This window comes from Puma concolor, chromosome D2, assembly GCF_028749965.1.
Source record: "Puma concolor isolate L17-30 chromosome D2, mPumCon1.1.hap2, whole genome shotgun sequence".
Classification (NCBI taxonomy): domain Eukaryota; kingdom Metazoa; phylum Chordata; class Mammalia; order Carnivora; family Felidae; genus Puma; species Puma concolor.
Genome location: NC_141677.1, coordinates 28377485 through 28397490, shown reverse-complemented (window position 1 = coordinate 28397490; position 20006 = coordinate 28377485). Strand labels below are relative to the sequence as shown.

Genomic DNA, 20006 nt, shown 5'->3' with positions numbered 1-20006 from the left:
CTTATGTGTGCTACTTCACAGAGCAGCTCACTACATGGCAAATGCCTCATCAGAATCAAGTAAGTGGGAAGATTAGAGAACACACATGAGGAAAACAAATAACAGTCTTCTATAAACTAATCTGGGAAGTGACATCTCATGTTGCTATATTCGGTTCACAAGAAGCAAGTCGCTGGATTCAGCCTACACTCAAGGCAAGGAGAACACACGTAGTTGTAAATACTAGGAATCAGGGATCATTGGAGGCCATTTTAGAAGCTGATCACCACACAAAATAACACGTTGCCCTCATGGTGTTTTCTTTTTTTTTTTTTTTTACCAGCCTCAAGGATATAGGTCACTATATAGGGCTTTTCCATTTCACTTAGGTCAGTCTCAATCAAACACTGCTAACACAATATTATAAAATCAGATCTTTTACAGCAGACAAGAAACTATAGATTTTATAGGAATGCATAGCAGTAGTGAAATTTCTTTAAAGGTGAATATTCATTAGTCATCCTTCACAAACGTATCTTCAATGTGATGATATTTGGCAGGTGTGTGTGTGTGTGTGTGTGTGTGTGTTTGGGTGTGTGTGTTTACATGTGTGTTTGTTTAACTCTGTAGGGGGCACTGGAAAAAGAAATTCCACTATTTAATAAGAGAAGGTGGATTCTTGTTAAAGAGCCATACTTGATTTATAACAAGTATATATTCTTTGGGTTATTTGATAAGCATTTTATTGAAGTGTAATATACATACAAATAAATACAAAATCAGATATACAGTTTCATGACTTTTTACAAAGTGAAGACACCATGTAGTCAAGAAATGCAATATTGTCAGTATGTCAGAACATGCCTGTGTTCCTATCCAGTTACTAACTTTCCAGAAAGTAACCATTTTTCTCTACCACTTCTTCATCTGTTCTGGCTGCTAGCACAAACCACCCATAGACTGGGTGGTTTATAAATGACAGAAATTTATTTCTCACGGTTCTAGAGGCTAGAAATCTGAGATCAGAGTGCCAGCATGGTCGAATTCCGGTGAGAACCCTCTTCTGGGTTGTAGACTGCTGAATTCTCATTATATCCTCACATGGTGGAGAGCAGAGAGCATCAAGCTCTCTCATGAGTTTAAGAAAGACACTAATCCAGTCATGAAGGTAGCCCTGGTTACCTCATCTAATGCTGATCAGCTCCGAAAGGCCCCACTTCCTATTATCATCACATTGGGGGGGTAGGGTTTCAATATATAAAATTTGGAGAGACACAAATATCCCCTTTAACAACCACCATAAATTGGTTTTTCTGTCATTTTTTTAAATACACAAATGGAATCAATTATGTATATATTTTTTAAATGTTTTTACTTATTTTTTGAGAGAGTGCAAGTGGGTTTTGAGAGAGAGTGCAAGAGAGGGGGACAATGGATCCGAAGTGGGCTATGCGCTGATAGGCTGAGAGCAGAGCCTGGTGTGGGGCTAGGACTCACAAACCAGGAGATGTTGACCTGAGTGAAGTCCAATGCATAACTGACTGAGCCACCCAGGCACCACTCAAGTATGTACACTTTTACAACAAGGCTATTTTACTCAAAATGGTTTGTGAGATTTGTGTAGCCAGGTTCACTCATTGTCATGCTTTGAAGTAGGTGTTCTATTTTAAGCTTTTGGCAATACTATTAGTGCTGCTATGAACATTCTTTGTACATACCTTCATATGTGTGCTAACACCTATGAATACATTTCCAACGGGTTTATACATCTAGGAGTGTCCTGAGTCATTAGGGATGATGGATTCAGTTTTAGAAGACATTTTCTAAAGTTCCGTATCAATTTTATATGCACCAGAATTGCACAAGAGTTGCTTCTTAAGTTATTCCACATTTTGGCCAACACTTGATTAGTCATTTTCATTTTAGCCATTCTAGTTATGTTAGAGGTATTACATTTTAATAGGCATTTTCTTGATGGATGTGGATTTTGGGAAGTTTTTCAAAGTTTATTGACCATTTGAATTACCTATTTTGGGAAGACTCTTACCTATTTTTTTAAAATGAATAGTCTGATTTTTTTTATTGACTTACAAGATTATTATACATTCTAGATGCTTTTCATTGGTCAGATAAATGTATTATTATGGATATCTTCTCTCCCTTCAGTAGCTTGCTTTTCATTTGATGGCTTATTTGAGAGAAATCATTTTTTATTTTAATAAAATCCAATATATGAATTGGACTTTTGCTTTATGGTTAGTGACTTTTTGTCTTGTTTAAGAAATAATTGCCAAACATCAAGGTCATGATATTGCATAGAAACTTTATTGTTCTTCCTCTTATATTTAGATGTACAATTTACCTGGAATTGACCTTTGACTATGTTATGATGTAAAGGTCAAGACACATTTTTCCCCCCATGTGGTTATCATATAGCTCTGTTAACAATTGTTAAATCAACCATCTTTCCCCACTTCAATTCAAGGTCAACTTTGTCATACATCAAGTGACTGTATAAATGTCAATCTGTTTCTGGACCATCTTGAGAATTGACATCTTTATAATACTGAATCTTCTAATGAATAAACATGATACATTGTATTCATTGTCTATTGCTGCATAACATATTATCACAAGTTTAACAGTTTAAAATGAAACAAATTTATTATCTTGCTGTTTCCATGGGTTGGTAGTCTGGATGCAAATTAGCGAGACTATTCACAGTCTTACTAGGCTGAAATCAAGGTGTTAGACAGGACTGATATCTCATCTGAACCTTGGAGAAGTCATCACTGTTGTTAGGATTTAACTCTAAAACCAGTGTATGTCTTTTGATCTCCCTGGATCCCTGTCCTCTGTTTAGTTGGTGAAATGGTATTTTCTATTTCTGTGGTAAAAAGAGTTTCTTCCTTAGAAGCAGTAGTGTAGTATTAAGATAATTTATTCAGTAGTGCTAATTTGGCCTTTTGAAGTCTGAGAGTAAGGAGGAGTTGAGAGAGAATGGGGGCTTTGTCAGATAATTGTGAGACTCTTAACTTTCTCATTGTTGGAATTCTTACAAATAGAGCTAAATCATACACATATTTGTGGATAATTGGATAATAATTGCTAGTTTATTTATTTTAGTTTTGCAGTGAGCTTCTCTAGAAGAAGGGGAGGATAAGATAAAGTATCTTCATCAATTTAAAATACACACCCATTCTAGACATTTCATTTGTTTGCCTTTTACTCTGAAACGAGTGGTCACTAAAACCACTAATTATATTGTATGAATACACCATGGTATAAAATGATGAAAACCAGCATTAAAATTGGGAGTCAAGAAGCCAAGCTTCTGTTGTGTCAGGTTACATTCTTAAACCTTCATATTCTGTGGGGAAGCCCTCACCCTCTAAAATGTTTCGGAGGGATGACTTCAGCAGAAATGAAGTACTTGATGATCCAGTAAATCTTGTGAGTTTTATCCATTATGAAATTATTCCATATGGAAAGACTTATTGAAAATGAAGTTTGATTCAGAAAATAAAATCACATGTAAGAACTAAATTTATACTGCTTGTAAAAAACTGTTAGGACTATAAATTTCAGTGTATAATTGCTGAATTTAATTGCTACTATAATATGGTTAGCTTATATATTAGGAAAGCAATGTCCTCTCTTCTGGAGTTAGAAATTTTAGGACTTTAATGAAAACATATCAGTTAACTTTAGATAAAGTCCTTTATTACGTCCTTTTCTTAATTATGTTAAAACATAACCAAGCACGTAAGAATTACTCTCAGTGTCAGACTCTCCTCTGTACCCACCTTGTGAGAAGAAAAATTGAAAAAGAAATTCCTAACTTAAAAGTAAATATTTTAGGATAAAATTATTGCAACCCACATTATTATCATGGGAAGGAGAAAAATATTATATGACATTTCCAGGTACCGAGTCTTAAGGAAAATGTATTTTGTACTAATTAACACTACCTGGAAAAGCATGGATTGTGAATTATGGCAGACATGAGTTTGAATCTTCACTGGATAAATCTTTATGGAACTGAACGTTCCTACTAAATATTAATGTGATAACCTTGGGTATTATATCTGGCCAATAATCGACAGGGTGGGTAATTTATAGTTATAAGCCTCAGTTTCTTCATCTGTAAACTAGATTAAATGAAGACTTACAATCGCTTTTTGCCAATCCTAAACCGCGCCCCCCCCCCAAATCCTCTGAAAAACAGGACCTACTCTCATAAATCATTTGGTGGTAAAACTTGTGTGAAGTGTTATAGGGGTAGTGAGAGTCTTTTTAAAATCTTATCTAGTATGAGTTATTATAACTTTGATTGTTGAACTATTAATGCAATGGAGAGAGAACGACATGCATTAGTTTTCTCCAATCCAAAAGAATATGAATTCTATGATATATTTTGACCCACAGTTTCTATAAAATAATATGGACACATATATTTACTTTTCATAAATAACACAGTACCTACTATACAAAAAATGCTAACTTCCTTTCTGCTACTTGGTATTATTCTTCAGATATTTAGATATTTATTCCTTACTTGTTTTATCAGGCTCATATTGATTTTTCCTAAACTTCAGAAACATTACAAACAAAAAACTGAGCCAAAGATCCATTTCAGGGATGTTCTAAAGGTGAGCTTCAGAATTACAGACATTTTTATGAAGGATTTTTTTTTTTTTTTTGTACCTCAAGAGCTGAGAGCAGCTCAGCCAAAATCTCTAATTATCTACATCTCAAATACATCAAATCAAGTAAATAAAATAAGGTTAAAACAGTTATTACCAAGTACTTTAAAAAACAAAGACACTTGATCAGATGAACTTGGTCTAGAAAAGAATACCCATATAGAAATGAATTAATTTTATTTTGAAATATTTGCTGCTATCTGAACACCTATAATATTTCAGGGCATTCATTTGTTTCCATGCCCTTCTGCTAGACTGTAGGACCTTTGACAGTAGGATCCATTTCTTTCTTTCTCCCTCCCTCCCTCCCTCCCTTTCTTCCTTCTTTCCTTCCATCCTTCCTTCCTTCCATCCTTTCTTCCTTCCTTCCTTCCTTCCTTCCTTCCTTCCTTCCTTCCTTCCTTCCATTCTTCCTTCCCTTCTTCCTTCTATTGTTCCTTCCTTCCTTCCTTCCTTCTTTCCATTCTTCCTTCCTTCCTTCCTTCCTTTTTTCCTCCCTTCCATTCTTCCTTCCTTCCATCCATCCATCCTTCCATTCTTCCTTCCTTCCTTCCATTCATCGTTCCATTCTTCCTTCCTTCCTTCCTTCCATCCTTCCTTCCATCCTCCCTCCTTCTATCCTTCCTTCCTTTCTTCCTTCCTTCCTTCCTTTTTTCCTCCCTTCCTTCTATTCTTCCTTCCTTCCTTCCATCCATCCTTGCATTCTTCCTTCCTTCCTCCCTCCCTTCCTTCCTCCCTCCCTTCCTTCCTTCCATCCTTCCTTCTTTTTTCCTTTCCTTCCTTCCTTCCTTTAAATCCAACTTCTTTAATACACAGTAAGCACTCAGGAATTTTTAAATAAATAAATAGGGGCGCCTGGGTGGCGCAGTCGGTTAAGCGACCGACTTCAGCCAGGTCACGATCTCGCGGTCCGTTGAGTTCGAGCCCCGCGTCAGGCTCTGGGCTGATGGCTCGGAGCCTGGAGCCTGTTTCCGATTCTGTGTCTCCCTCTCTCTCTGCCCCTCCCCCATTCATGCTCTGTCTCTCTCTGTCCCAAAAATAAAATAAACGTTGAAAAAAAATTTAAAAAAAAAATAAATAAATAAATAAATAAATAAATAAATAAATAAACATAAATGAAAAAAGACAAAAAAAATCAGAGAACCACTTTAGATTCATGGTCAAATGACAGTATTTGAATTAAAATCCAGATATATAAGTAGCAATGCAGAGAATAAGTAGATATTTTCAATGAACAAGATCCTTTCTAAATTTATCAGGCACAGAGTAGTTATGACTCCTGATTATATACTGTTCAGATGTGGGGGTCATCTTCATAAAATTACTAAGAAGCATGAATAAAAAGAAAAAAAGTCATATAGAAGTAGAAATCAAAGAAGAAAAGAGGAATCAGGCCAAAAGAAAAAGATTAAATTGAATTGATGGGTACCATGAAATAGGTGGAAACTGCTAGTTTCTAGCAAAACTTTCAAGACTGAAGAAAACAGCTCAAATCAATATATTTTATGTCATTAAAGTGAACCAATTTTAATTAAAATAATAAAGGTCCAATGACCCATTGATTGGACAATAACCTAGGTCATAAAAAATGCAAGGCTTTCTTCTGTAATTTGTACTCAACCCAGAAGCCTCTGATCTTCTGTCTCTCTTAAAGCAAATCCCAAAATGCAAAACAATTGCTTTCAAGCACTATGATTGTAAATCAAATGTCTTTGTAAAATTGTGCTTGGCTGACAAAACTGAAGCACATACATGTCATACACTCTGAGTCTAAAGTTTTGTCTTGTCCAGCAAGAGAGCAGAGTCAGTATTAAAATGCAACAGATGACTAATGTCTGGGAGAAGACAAGAGCCCCAAATAAGGGTCCCTGCTCCGTATTTATTAAGATCAGAAGGCTTACAAACGTGATGGGTGTGCACAAAGAGAAAATGAATCTGTGAACATTAACTCATGGGCATGAGGGAAAGAAGGTTTTGAAGATCGACGGTGTTGGGGGTTTGGGTCAATGTAAACCAAAATTCTGGCGCCAGGCAGATGTTATGTTACTAGCTGACAAGAGGCGCCTTGTCTGTTTATCTTAGCCAGCCTAGGGGATAAGACAGATAGAGCCTGCAACCACAAGGTCAACAAGGCACCTTTCTTTTGTTAATTAGCTCTGCTCTGGGCGACTTCCTCCTGCAGTGGTCTATAGCCCTATTTACCTGTTTACCTAATTTGGTCCTTCCTTCCTGTGAAAGAAGCTTTCTGCTATAGTACTAAATTGGAGGGCATTTTCACCCTGAATACCTAATCTGGTTTACCTCATATACCTTTGTATAGGGGCTTTTGCCCCCTTTCTCTATCTTGGGGACCTTTGTCCCCCTTCTCTATCCTTATTCGCCTAATCTTGTTTACCCAAACTTGGGTGTGAGCATTCTATGGCTTTGTAATTTTTTATGCCTTGCTAACCCATTGGTGCAAGCTCAGGGAATTCCTAAGCTTACTCCCCATACATACCCATGCTAAACAGTATGTCTTAAGATTCCCCCGCACCCTCTGCCCCACTGGCTTGTTACATTGCCTTGTTATTACATTCAAAATGTCTCCTTATAATTCATTCATCCGACTGTATTGTTAAAAATGTAATGGAATTATGTTCATTGTTTTCCTGAAAACTATTAATTAATAAGTACTATTTGGTTAGATGAGTGACACAGTGAAATTTAATAATAGCAGCATTGAATCTAGAGTGACATAAGTCAGCTAAGACTTTATGGAGATCAGTGGGAAGCTCATTAGTTGTTAAGATCTCAGAGCAGTTATCATGTTCTTTGGACTTAAAGATTAACAAACTTATTTTTTTTAGGGCATCCAGAATTGATCAGGATTATAGTAGCTAGCTTTTCCTAATACGGCCACAAAACACTTAAATTGAAAACAGTTAAATTGAATGTTCATTTAATATCAGCTAGCTAGTTTACTGGGCCTCCTCTGGGAAAATTTGTGTACTAAGTCAGGTTATAGTTAGAAAGTGGCTTGGTGAATGTTCAATCAGAGCCAGAGTTGGTTGGATGATCTGGTGTCATCAATTCTATGTTACCCTTAATAGGAAGAAACATTGGCCAAGGGAATTCACATTACCTGGCCAGGATATGTGTTCTTACAAACAGCAGAGGAAACACATTAACAGCCCCTTTTGTTTTATATTTTCTTCAAAGAGGGTAAGCTTCACTGTTTTAAAGTTATATTCTCCAAACTATAATCACAATCTAGTTCCACCTTTCTAAGATAAGATCATGGACATCTTAGCTGTGTTTAAAATGTGGAACAATTTTATAGAAAATTTTCCAACTGCTTTTTGCATCTGGTAAATCTCATCCATGTTTCTATATTCATGGATATCTTTATGCTTAAGTTGTATTCGCAACTACATATTGTAGTTGTCTATTGCTGCATAACAATTGATCTTAGTGCCTTAGAAGTACATTTATTATCTCAGAGTTTCTGTGATTTGGGAATCCTGCAATGACTTATCTGGATAGTTTTGGTTTAGGTTTTCTCACTGGGTCTCAGTCAATGTGTTGGCCGCAGTTAAGAGTATATGAAGACTTTACTGGGACTCAGGAATATGGTTCTAAGATTATTCATGTTGCTGTTGACAGGAGGATAACTCCTTCACTACGTGGGTTACTCACAACATGTCTTTTCCCACAGCAAGTGATGAGAAAGAGAGGCAGAGAAGGAAAGAAAAGCCACTGTTCTGTATAACATAATATCAGGGTTACCATACTATTAATTTTGGCCATATCACATTGGTCACATAGACCAATCCTGATACAGCATGGGAGGGAACATTGAAAGAGTGTGAATACCAAAATTTGAGGATCATTGGAGGCCACCATGTAGGCTGATTTCCAGCTTGCCCTATGATCCCCAATGATTCATACCCCTGGAACATTCAAAGAATAATCACCCTTTCCCAAAGCCCCAAAAGCCCATCTTATTACAGCATCAGCACATAATCTAGAATCTCATTGTATGAATCAGGTCCAGGTATGGATAAGTTTCCTTGGGTATAGTTCTATAGGTACAGTCTCTCCAGGACTGTTCATCTTCATTTGTAGGCTTGTAAACTAAAGAAATAAGTTATCTGTGTTCACATACTGAACATACAAAGGTGAGGCAGGCATAGGATAATCACCATAGATATTTCTTCATTTTTTTTTTGTTTATTCATTTTTGAGAGACCGAGAGAGACAGAGTGCAAGCGGGGGTGGGGCAGAGAGAGAGGGAGACACAGAATCTGAAGCAGGCTCCAGGCTCTGAGCTGTCAGCACAGAGCCCGATGTGGGGCTTGAACTCAAAAACTGCAAGATCACGACCTGAGCCAAAGTTGGATGCTTAACTGACTGAGCCACCCAGATGCCCCTCACCATAGATATTTCTAATATGAAAGGGGAAAAATAGAAGATACACAGGAGTTTTTGGTACCTAGAAGTTTTTAAATCCAGCCAGAAAACATTGGAAATTTATTGATTAGGACTCTGTCCTATTCCTGCCAAGGAGTTTTTCCTACATTGACCATGTCTCCATTTTGGTTCTACCTTGAGTTATACTTTATCCTCATGAAAGAGCATATTTACAGATATGTAGTCTTCTTTTTTTTTTTTTAATTTTTTTTTGTTTATTTATTTTTAACAGGGACAGAGAGTGAGCATGAGCTGGGGAGGGGCAGAGAGAGAGAGGGAGACACAGACTCCGAAGCAGGCTCCAGGCTCCGAGCTATCAGCACAGAGCCCGATGCGGGGCTCGAACTCACAAACTGTGAGATCATGACCTGGGCCGAAGTCGGATGCTTAACCGACTGAGCCACCCAGGCGCCCCCAGATATGTAGTCTTCTGAGCACTCTGATTTCTCCTTCAAGGTCTCTTTTTATTTCCATTGTTTTTGTTCCTTACATTCTAAGCTGACAGTGTTTCTGCCACTATCATTTCTTTCTCTTTTTTTTTTATTTATATATGAAATTTATTGTCAAATTGGTTTCCATACACACCCAGTGCTCATCCCAAAAGGTGCCCTCCTCAATACCCATCACCCACCCTCTCCTCCCTCCCACCCCCCATCAACCCTTAGTTTGTTCTCAGTTCTCAACAGTCTCTTATGCTTTGGCTCTCTCCCACTCTAACCTCTTTTTTTTTTTTTTTTTCCTTCCCCTCCCCCATGGGTTCCTGTTAAGTTTCTCAGGATCCACATAAGAGTGAAACCATATGGTATCTGTCTTTCTCTGTATGGCTTATTTCACTTAGCATCACACTCTCCAGTTCCATCCACGTTGCTACAAAAGGCCATATTTCATTTTTTCTCATTGCCACGTAGTATTCCATTGTGTATATAAACCACAATTTCTTTATCCATTCATCAGTTGATGGACATTTAGGCTCTTTCCATAATTTGGCTATTGTTGAGAGTGCTGCTATGAACATTGGGGTACAAGTGCCCCTATGCATCAGTACTCCTGTGTCCCTTGGATAAATTCCTAGCAGTGCTATTGCTGGGTCATAGGGTAGGTCTATTTTTAATTTTCTTTTTTTTTATTTTTTAAAAAATTTTTTTTTTTCAACGTTTTTTATTTATTTTTGGGACAGAGAGAGACAGAGCATGAACGGGGGAGGGGCAGAGAGAGAGGGAGACACAGAATAGGAAACAGGCTCCAGGCTCCGAGCCATCAGCCCAGAGCCTGACGCGGGGCTCGAACTCACGGACCGCGAGATCGTGACCTGGCTGAAGTCGGACGCTTAACCGACTGCGCCACCCAGGCGCCCCTATTTTTAATTTTCTGAGGAACCTCCACACTGCTTTCCAGAGCGGCTGCACCAATTTGCATTCCCACCAACAGTGCAAGAGGGTTCCCGTTTCTCCACATCCTCTCCAGCATCTATAGTCTCCTGATTTGTTCATTTTGGCCACTCTGACTGGCGTGAGGTGATACCTGAGTGTGGTTTTGATTTGTATTTCCCTGATAAGGAGCGACGCTGAACATCTTTTCATGTGCCTGTTGGCCATCCGGATGTCTTCTTTAGAGAAGTGTCTATTCATGTTTTCTGCCCATTTCTTCACTGGGTTATTTGCTTTTCGGGTGTGGAGTTTGGTGAGCTCTTTATAGATTTTGGATACTAGCCCTTTGTCCGATATGTCATTGGCAAATATCTTTTCCCATTCCGTTGGTTGCCTTTTAGTTTTGTTGGTTGTTTCCTTTGCTGTGCAGAAGCTTTTTATCTTCATAAGGTCCCAGGAATTCACTTTTGCTTTTAATTCCCTTGCCTTTGGGGATGTGTCGAGTAAGAGATTGCTACGGCTGAGGTCAGAGAGGTCTTTTCCTGCTTTCTCCTCTAAGGTTTTGATGGTTTCCTGTCTCACATTCAGGTCCTTTATCCATTTTGAGTTGATTTTTGTGAATGGTGTGAGAAAGTGGTCTAGTTTCAACCTTCTGCATGTTGCTGTCCAGTTCTCCCAGCACCATTTGTTAAAGAGACTGTATTTTTTCCATTGGATGTTCTTTCCTGCTTTGTCAAAGATGAGTTGGCCATACGTTTGTGGGTCTAGTTCTGGGGTTTCTATTCTATTCCATTGGTCTATGTGTTTGTTTTTGTGCCAATACCATGCTGTCTTGATGATGACAGCTTTGTAGTAGAGGCTAAAGTCTGGGATTGTGATGCCTCCTGCTTTGGTCTTCTTCTTCAAAATTACTTTGGCTATTCGGGGCCTTTTGTGGTTCCATATGAATTTTAGGATTGCTTGTTCTAGTTTCGAGAAGAATGCTGGTGCAATTTTGATTGGGATTGCATTGAATGCGTAGATAGCTTTGGGTAGTATTGACATTTTGACAATATTTATTCTTCCAATCCATGAGCAGGGAATGTCTTTCCATTTCTTTAAATCTTCTTCAATTACCTTCATAAGCTTTCTATAGTTTTCAGCATACAGATCCTTTACATCTTTGGTTAGATTTATTCCTAGGTATTTTATGCTTCTTGGTGCAATTGTGAATGGGATCAGTTTCTTTATTTGTCTTTCTGTTGCTTCATTGTTAGTGTATAAGAATGCAACTGATTTCTGTACATTGATTTTGTATCCTGCAACTTTGCTAAATTCATGTATCAGTTCTAGCAGACTTTTGGTGGAGTCTATCGGATTTTCCATGTATAATATCATGTCATCTGCAAAGAGCGAAAGCTTGACTTCATCTTTGCCAATTTTGATGCCTTTGATTTCCTTTTGCTGTCTGATTGCTGATGGTAGAACTTACAGCACTATGTTAAACAATAGCGGTGAGAGTGGGCATCCCTGTCGTGTTCCTGATCTCAGGGAAAAAGCTCTCAGTTTTTCCCCGTTGAGGATGATGTTAGCTGTGGGCTTTTCATAAATGGCTTTTATGATCTTTAAGTATGTTCCTTCTATCCCGACTTTCTCAAGGGTTTTTATTAAGAAAGGGTGCTGGATTTTGTCAAAGGCCTTTTCTGCATCGATTGACAGGATCATATGGTTTTTCTCTTTTTTTTTGTTAATGTGATGTATCACGTGGATTGATTTGCGAATGTTGAACCAGCCCTGCATCCCAGGAATGAATCCCACTTGATCATGGTGAATAATTCTTTTTATATGCCGTTGAATTCGATTTGCTAGTATCTTATTGAGAATTTTTGCATCCATATTCATCAGGGATATTGGCCTGTAGTTCTCTTTGTTTACTGGGTCTCTGTCTGGTTTAGGAATCAAAGTAATACTGGCTTCATAGAATGAGTCTGGAAGTTTTCCTTCCCTTTCTATTTCTTGGAATAGCTTGAGAAGGATAGGTATTATCTCTGCTTTAAACGTCTGGTAGAACTCCCCTGGGAAGCCATCTGGTCCTGGACTCTTATTTGTTGGGAGATTTTTGATAACCGATTCAATTTCTTCGCTGGTGATGGGTCTGTTCAAGCTTTCTATTTCCTCCTGATTGAGTTTTGGAAGAGTGTGGGTGTTCAGGAATTTGTCCATTTCTTCCAGGTTGTCCAATTGGTTGGCATATAATTTTTCATAGTATTCCCTGATAATTGTTTGTATCTCTGAGGGATTGGTTGTAATAATTCCATTTTCATTCATGATTTTATCTATTTGGGTCATCTCCCTTTTCTTTTTGAGAAGCCTGGCTAGAGGTTTGTCAATTTTGTTTATTTTTTCAAAAAACCAACTCTTGGTTTCGTTGATCTGCTCTAAAGTTTTTTAAGATTCTATATTGTTTATTTCTGCTCTGATCTTTATTATTTCTCTTCTTCTGCTGGGTTTAGGCTGCCTTTGCTGTTCTGCTTCTATTTCCTTAGGTGTGCTGTTAGATTTTGTATTTGGGATTTTTCTTGTTTCTTGAGATAGGCCTGGATTGCAATGTATTTTCCTCTCAGGACTGCCTTCGCTGCGTCCCAAAGCGTTTGGATTGTTGTATTTTCATTTTCGTTTGTTTCCATATATTTTTTAATTTCTTTTCTAATTGCCTGGTTGACCCACTCATTCGTTAGTAGGGTGTTCTTTAACCTCCATGCTTTTGGAGGTTTTCCAGACTTTTTTCTGTGGTTGATTTCAAGCTTCATAGCATTGTGGTCTGAAAGTATGCATGGTATGATTTCAATTCTTGTAAACTTATGAAGGGCTGTTTTGTGACCCAGTATATGATCTATCTTGGAGAATGTTCCATGTGCCACTATCATTTCTTTCAAAGGAAATTATAGTTATCCTATTCACCTCCTGAGGGATACGTCATTAGACAAAGCCACTCCCAAAAGTACCTTGGAGAAAAGCCTTTCTTTACGTTGGTATTCTGCTGAAACAATGAAGTCTCCCCAGCTCCCCACACCCCACCCTTCTAAAATCACTGTTGTTTGGTTGAGAGACAGACTTTTAGAAAGAACCTCTCTTCAGAGGCATAACCTTTGATCATTCTGAGGTCTCAAAGGCACGCTTTCCCTTCAGCTTTATATAGGCTTTCCTCAGGGTTCCTTGAATATGATCTTTTCTTAGAATTCGTTTCTTAATATCACCATTGTTTACTTCTAACAGAGGTGGGAATCTTAAAATTAAGACTTGTTTAGATTATAAGATTTTATCTAACATCCCTATCCCACCCTTTTCAGTGCATCATTTCCTTATTGCACTTTTGTCTAAAGAGTAAGAAGAAACTAGGAGACACTTTCAACATAGTAGTCGGAAATCTCCACAACTAGCTCAACCAGTTTATTGCTATAAATATATATGTTTTTTTACCTTCCACATTTCTGCGGGTAACTGGATATGCTTTCTGTCACTACTTAATGAGGAATCTTTCTGCCAATTTTTAGTAAGATTTTTTCCATACTTCTTTTAAGTCCTCTCTTCCAGCTTTTACACAAGTCAGTTCTAAAAACAGTGTATTTAAGGCACTTTAAGACCTCCCTAGCACTTTTCTCAAAATCCCTGCAGTTTATTTAGCTCCATTCATTACCTAGTTTCAAAAGCAATCTCATATTTTAAGTTTTTATCATTATAGGTAGGATTAGACTTCTTATATCAAAATATTTATTTGCTACTTATGGTGGCATAATGAAGCACACAAAACTTTGCTTTTTAGAACAGTATTTATTATCTCACTGTGTGTGTGCGTGCATGCGTGTGTGTGTGTGTGTGTGTGTGTATTAGGAATCTTGGAGTGACTTAGCTGGTTGAGTTTGGTTAAGTGTCTCATAAGGTTGCAGTCAAAGTATTGGGCAGCATTACAGTTCTGAAAGACGTAACTGGGGCTGAAGAGTTCATTTCTAAGCTCTCCTATGTGGTTTTGGCAGGAGGCTTCAGTTCCTCACCACTGGGCTTCTCTCATAGAGCTTATCACAACATGGCTTCCTCTAGAACAAATGATGAAAGAGAGACAGAGAGGAGAGAGAGACAGGGGGAAAGAGAGAGAGACAGAGAGAGAGAGAGAGAGAGAGAGAGAGAGGGAAAGAGGAAAGGTAAAGAGAAAAACCAAATCTTGGAGGTATATACCATCACTTCTGTCATAATCTATCAGCCACACATTCCAATCTTAGTAAAACATGGAGGGAGGTTACACAAGGTTGTGGATTCCAGGAGGAGGCAGGGGTTATTGGGGACCATATCAGAAGCTGGCTACCACAGATACTATGGATGTGGTTTGTTCAAACTTAGGAAGCACTAAAATAGAGTAGTTAAAACAAGGCTCCCTATTCTGGAAAAAAAAATTGGCAATTTCTTAAAAAGAAAAGCTAAATATATACTTACCTTATGATCCAGCAATTACATTCTGGGAGTTTATTTCAGAGAAATGAAAATTTAAGTCTACACAAAAATATATACATAATTGTTCATAGCAGCTTTTTATAATAGTCAAATAATGGAAACAATCAAAATATTCATGTGAAGAGTTAACACAAACTGTGGTGTACTCATACCATGGGACACTACTTGGCAATAAAAAGAAACAGACTACTGATATGTTCAACAACTTGAACGAACCTCAGGGCATTATACTGAGTGGAAAAGAATGTCATTCTCAAAAGGTTACATACTGTATGATTCCACTTATACAGATTTCTTGAAATAAAAATATAGAATGGAGAACAGATTAATGGTTGCCAGGATTTAAACAGAGATAATGGGGAAGGATAGGTGTGACTATAAAAGGATAGTCTGAGGGAAATCTCTGTGGTATGGAATAGTTCTATATCTTGGTTGTGGTGGTGGTTACATGAATCTACACACGCAATAAGATTACATGAAAGTATATACACACTTTACACCAATGGCAATTGCATAGTACTGATACTATACTGTAGTTGTGTACAATGTAACCATTGAGGGGTAAAGAGTGCATGGGATCCCTCTGTGCAATCTTGCAACTTTCTGTAAATATATAATTATTTCAAAATAAACGTTTAAAAAATAATACATGGCCCTTCAAATCGGACAGTGTTCAAATCCCAGCTCTGTTAGCTACCAACTGTGGATAGATTACTTAACTATTTTTTATTAGTTTACAAAATTCTGTGGGCTCCTGGGTGGCTCAGTCAGTTGGGCATCTGACTTCGGCTCAGGTCATGATCTCACAGCTTGTGAGTTCAAGCCCCACGTCGGGCTCTGTGCTGACAGTTCAGAGCCCGGAGCCTGCTTCAGCTTCTGTGTCTCCCTCTCTCTCTGTCCCTAACCCACTCGCATTCTGTCTCTGTCTCTCTCAAAAATAACTAAACATTTAAAAAAAAGATTACAAAAAATTCTGGTTAATTGGTTGGGATAATTTGTGGTGACAAAAATTTTAAGGTGAGGCTGGAAAGAAAACAACTGAAAGTAAAAGCACATGAGTCTTAAGATTTTTCCTGTCTTTGCTTCATAATTTTCAAATCTGGTCACAAAAGGGGTGAGGAGATAGATAGTGTGGGAGAAGCGGAGGCAGAGAATGAAGTCCTCCCAGAATTTAATCGTCAATGGGTAACTGACAGCTTGTGTTATTCTTACCAGGGGGTGGCATTCTTGAAACATTGATTCTTCTTGGATATAGCCATGACATAAGCCTTTAATACTTACTTAAACTATTTGTCCCAGATCTTATGTTATTCATCTTTCAGTGGCCTTATTTGATACTGTTAATAACTTCTGTATGTTTTCTCTTAGACCTTAGCATGTATTTTCATCTCAAATAATTTATTTTTCTTAGCAACTGATAATCAATTTATTAAAAAGATTGATTTAAGCATCAGCAATGGTAACTTCAACCTTGACTCCTGGCTCAGTACTGATGGAAATAATCTGCTTGCCTATCTCAGAAGGACTGTGCAAATCAATGAGCTTGTGGATCCTCACCTGAAAATGATCCCACGTCTTAGAACCTTCACCATGAGGAATTTTTCTTGTAGTGATTCTCAAGAATCTTGGTGGGCATCTGAACTGGTCCTTTCCCTTTGAGATTCTTTTCCTTTGTGCCTCTGACCAAGCTGGCATGTACTTCCTACCAAGATTTTATGTTTTGGTTGGTTAGAGTAATTCTAATTCAGTGAATCTCTGTTTTCATAGGTGTCCTTCCTATATATTTAAAAGCCATGGCTGCAGTATGGCTTCCTGACCCACCTGTTCCTCTACAGGAGTGAACACAGGAAGTCAGTAGCAGAAGTCAGGCATCAGGAACTCTGCTGTAGCTGTGACCATCTCTTCCTCAAAGAGAACTCAAATAATTTATAGCTAATGATATCTTTCTGCCACCATTTTAGGAGTGTGTATAAACTGTTGCCATATATTGTTCTATTTATAAATTCTTATTAATGGCATTACTTTCTGCTTCTGCTCCTCTAATATTGATTTACAATCCAACATTTCCATTTCCAGAGCCTCTAGAGATGGAGTCATTGAGTGTGAAAGGATGATGATACCCGTAAGTGGGTACTTTTCTTAAAACATCTGCTCTTAAATAACCATTTGCCTTATTTGCAAAATGGGGATTATAATATCTAGTTTAAAGACTTACTATGGGGATGAAATGAGATAATGTTTCTAAAGGGCATAGCACATTGCTTATGTTGACTCAAACATTGAATAAACAGCAACTCAATATGCCAGCACCTATATCTTCCTCTGCTACTGTTTCCCTTCAGATTTGTTCATGGACATTCTGTTTTCTGTACCATCTCATGATGGTGGCCATCCAGTGTCTTAAGCTGTATCACTTTTACTTTCCATGGGTTCCTTCTCCCCTGTCAATCTTGCCCATTACTCTGTGCACATCAGATTCCACTGGGTACTGAAGCCAAATTGTAAAGAGATCTTTCTTCCATTTTGTTCTTTTCAAGAATTGCTTTATACTCCACAACAGAAAGTGTGCTTTTTTTTCTAAGATTCACTCATGAGGGAATCGAGTTGGGGGCTTCTTCGAGGGAAATCATCACACTATACTGAGAATATCCTCTACCCTCAGGCAACCAACCTGCATTTTGGGAGAGACGATGCACATCACTTCTATTTCACATAGAATGAGTTCTTTCCTAGGAGGTTGCTCAGTTCCTCCAACAAATAGACTTCTCGTCCAACGAATCAAGGTTAATATGTTCCATTACAAAATCAGAAGGAAGCATTATTTTCTTTCTCTTCTTTCCTCATTTTATGTTCAGAAAATCCACTAATTGGACAATATCTATTCTCTCTCTCTTTCCTGAAATACCTAAATGATAAATAATACCATAGAAAATGAGAAACTATCCTAGGCAAACAGCTGTATTGCAAGGGACAGTAAGAGACAGCAAACAACCCTTACTTCCTAGAACAACAAAGAATACATTTTCTTGAACTCTCCAGGCAGCACCCCACCCCCATCTCTCTCTCTCTTCATATGTGTATAAATGTGTGTACGTGTATATGTAAACCCAGTAAAAAGAAATGTAATGCAACTACTCCAATTTACTGTCACAAACAATATAACGAAGTACACTTAACTAAGATTTTATGTCTTTATTGTCATGTCAAAAATTAACACGCGATCTTCTACAGTTTATATGCCAGGTAAAGATTGAACTTCCTGCTAGCAGATACTCAAATATTTTGATGAAGGAAAAGCAAGCACAAGTTAAGCAGGTGCGACTGCATGCCGCAGATTTCAAGGGACACCTCTTCTTTTATTTAGCAGGGGAGGGTAATGCTACTCTGAAGGCAGGTAAGGAGGCAGAATAGTTGCTACCTCTGTGTGTTTGGCAGGCTGCCAGCATCCCTGGCAACAGAGTCTGCTAAATCTTTTTTTTTTTTTTTTAATCATTTTTGCTCATGTAGACTACTGAATACAATGCATAGAAACACAGTCCTTTCAAAATTACACAGCCTCCAATGCTCCTTACAATGTTTTTGGCTGCTATCAAGCAAAACCCCGGTTTCTGCTGACTTCCCATTTTAAATGACTCTTACAGTAATTTCTTGAATTCTGCTTTCATGAAGCAGTTCTAAGAGAGAGAAAAAAAATTTCCCCCAAGAAATTTGGGTAAATATGGCTAGGGGCCAAAGCAGAAAATATGCTTTGCAAAGCTGTAGCCTGCCACTTCTTACATATTAAACTTATTATTGTGAATTGGGGATTTAGTCACTTCTTTTCCCTTAAATGTGTCTTACAGCCGTAGGCACTTGGAAATGCTCTGAATTAAAAAGTTTGGGTGTCTTAAATTAGTTCATGGTCTGTGATGGGTGAGTCCAGAGCTGATTTAGGGGCCAAGGTGGGTTAATACTATTGATGTTTGCAAGATGGTTTCAGTATTTCTTCTCATCAGTTTAGCTCATACCCTATTGTAAGATAATAATGAAATTATATTTTATATCTATTTTAAGGACTAGTATAATATTATAAAATTTCCCTGGCATATAGACGATATAGCTTATTAACTTATCTTAGCTAGTGTGATATATGAATAAATTGCTATTTGCTTTTTAAGTTTTTAAATCTGTAATGCTACATCAGATGTACCAAAGCAAATAAAGACATTTGAAATACTATATGGGGAATTACAATAATTGAGGATGTAGTTTCTATATTAATCTGCAAATATGAGGATACCAAACCTTGCAATAAATACCCTATGAAGTGATAAGTAGAAACCCAGTAAAAGAAAAAAATATTCTTAAAGGAAAACTATTTTAATGAAAATTTTGCAAAGGGACTGTGAACATGATACATTTCTAGGTGTGAATGGAGCAATTTGTACAACCAAGGACAGCTCTTCTCATTCTTGTCTTAATGATATTCTCCTGAAATAAATACATAAGGCTAAACTTAATTTTTTTTTAATATCTATTCATTTTTGAGAGATAGAAACAGTGTAAGCTGAGGAGGGGCAGAGAGAGAGGGAGACACAGAATCTGAAGCAGGCTCCAGGCTCTGAACTGTCAGCACAGAGCCCGACGTGAGGCTCAAGACCAGGAACTGTGAGATCATGACCTGAGCCGAAGTTGGACGCTTAACCAACTGAGCCACCCAGGCGCCCCGAGCTAAACTTTTATAATTGCGCACGTACTAAATAGAAACCTTCGCAGCAGTGCAGCATTGAGAGCTGTAGCCCTCAGTTACTCGGGTTTCACCTTCTCGTTCTTCCCTTTTGGTGGCGAGGAGGTACTTACCGTGTGTCCTAAAGGATCCCTTCACAGATGCTGCCCATGTCTGCTGTCCCCTTCTCTGGAGCCCTTTAGAACTTTGGTGTGGTGAAGGTAGAAGTGTAACATTATTCATTTTTACTATTTCACTTTTTATATTCCCCATGAGGTCTAACTCCTCCTTTGGAACTCGACATCCGCTATATCT

General features: G+C 37.9%; 1 protein-coding gene and 1 pseudogene across 5 annotated transcripts in view; one reads left to right on the top strand and one right to left on the bottom strand.

Moving 5' to 3' along the window:
* CTNNA3 (catenin alpha 3) overlaps positions 1–20006 on the top strand; it is a 1810934-nt gene that overhangs the window by 1491460 nt on the left and 299468 nt on the right. The gene's annotated exons all lie outside the window — the stretch shown is intronic.
* LOC112854455 (small ribosomal subunit protein uS10 pseudogene) lies at positions 16430–16781 on the bottom strand (annotated as a pseudogene).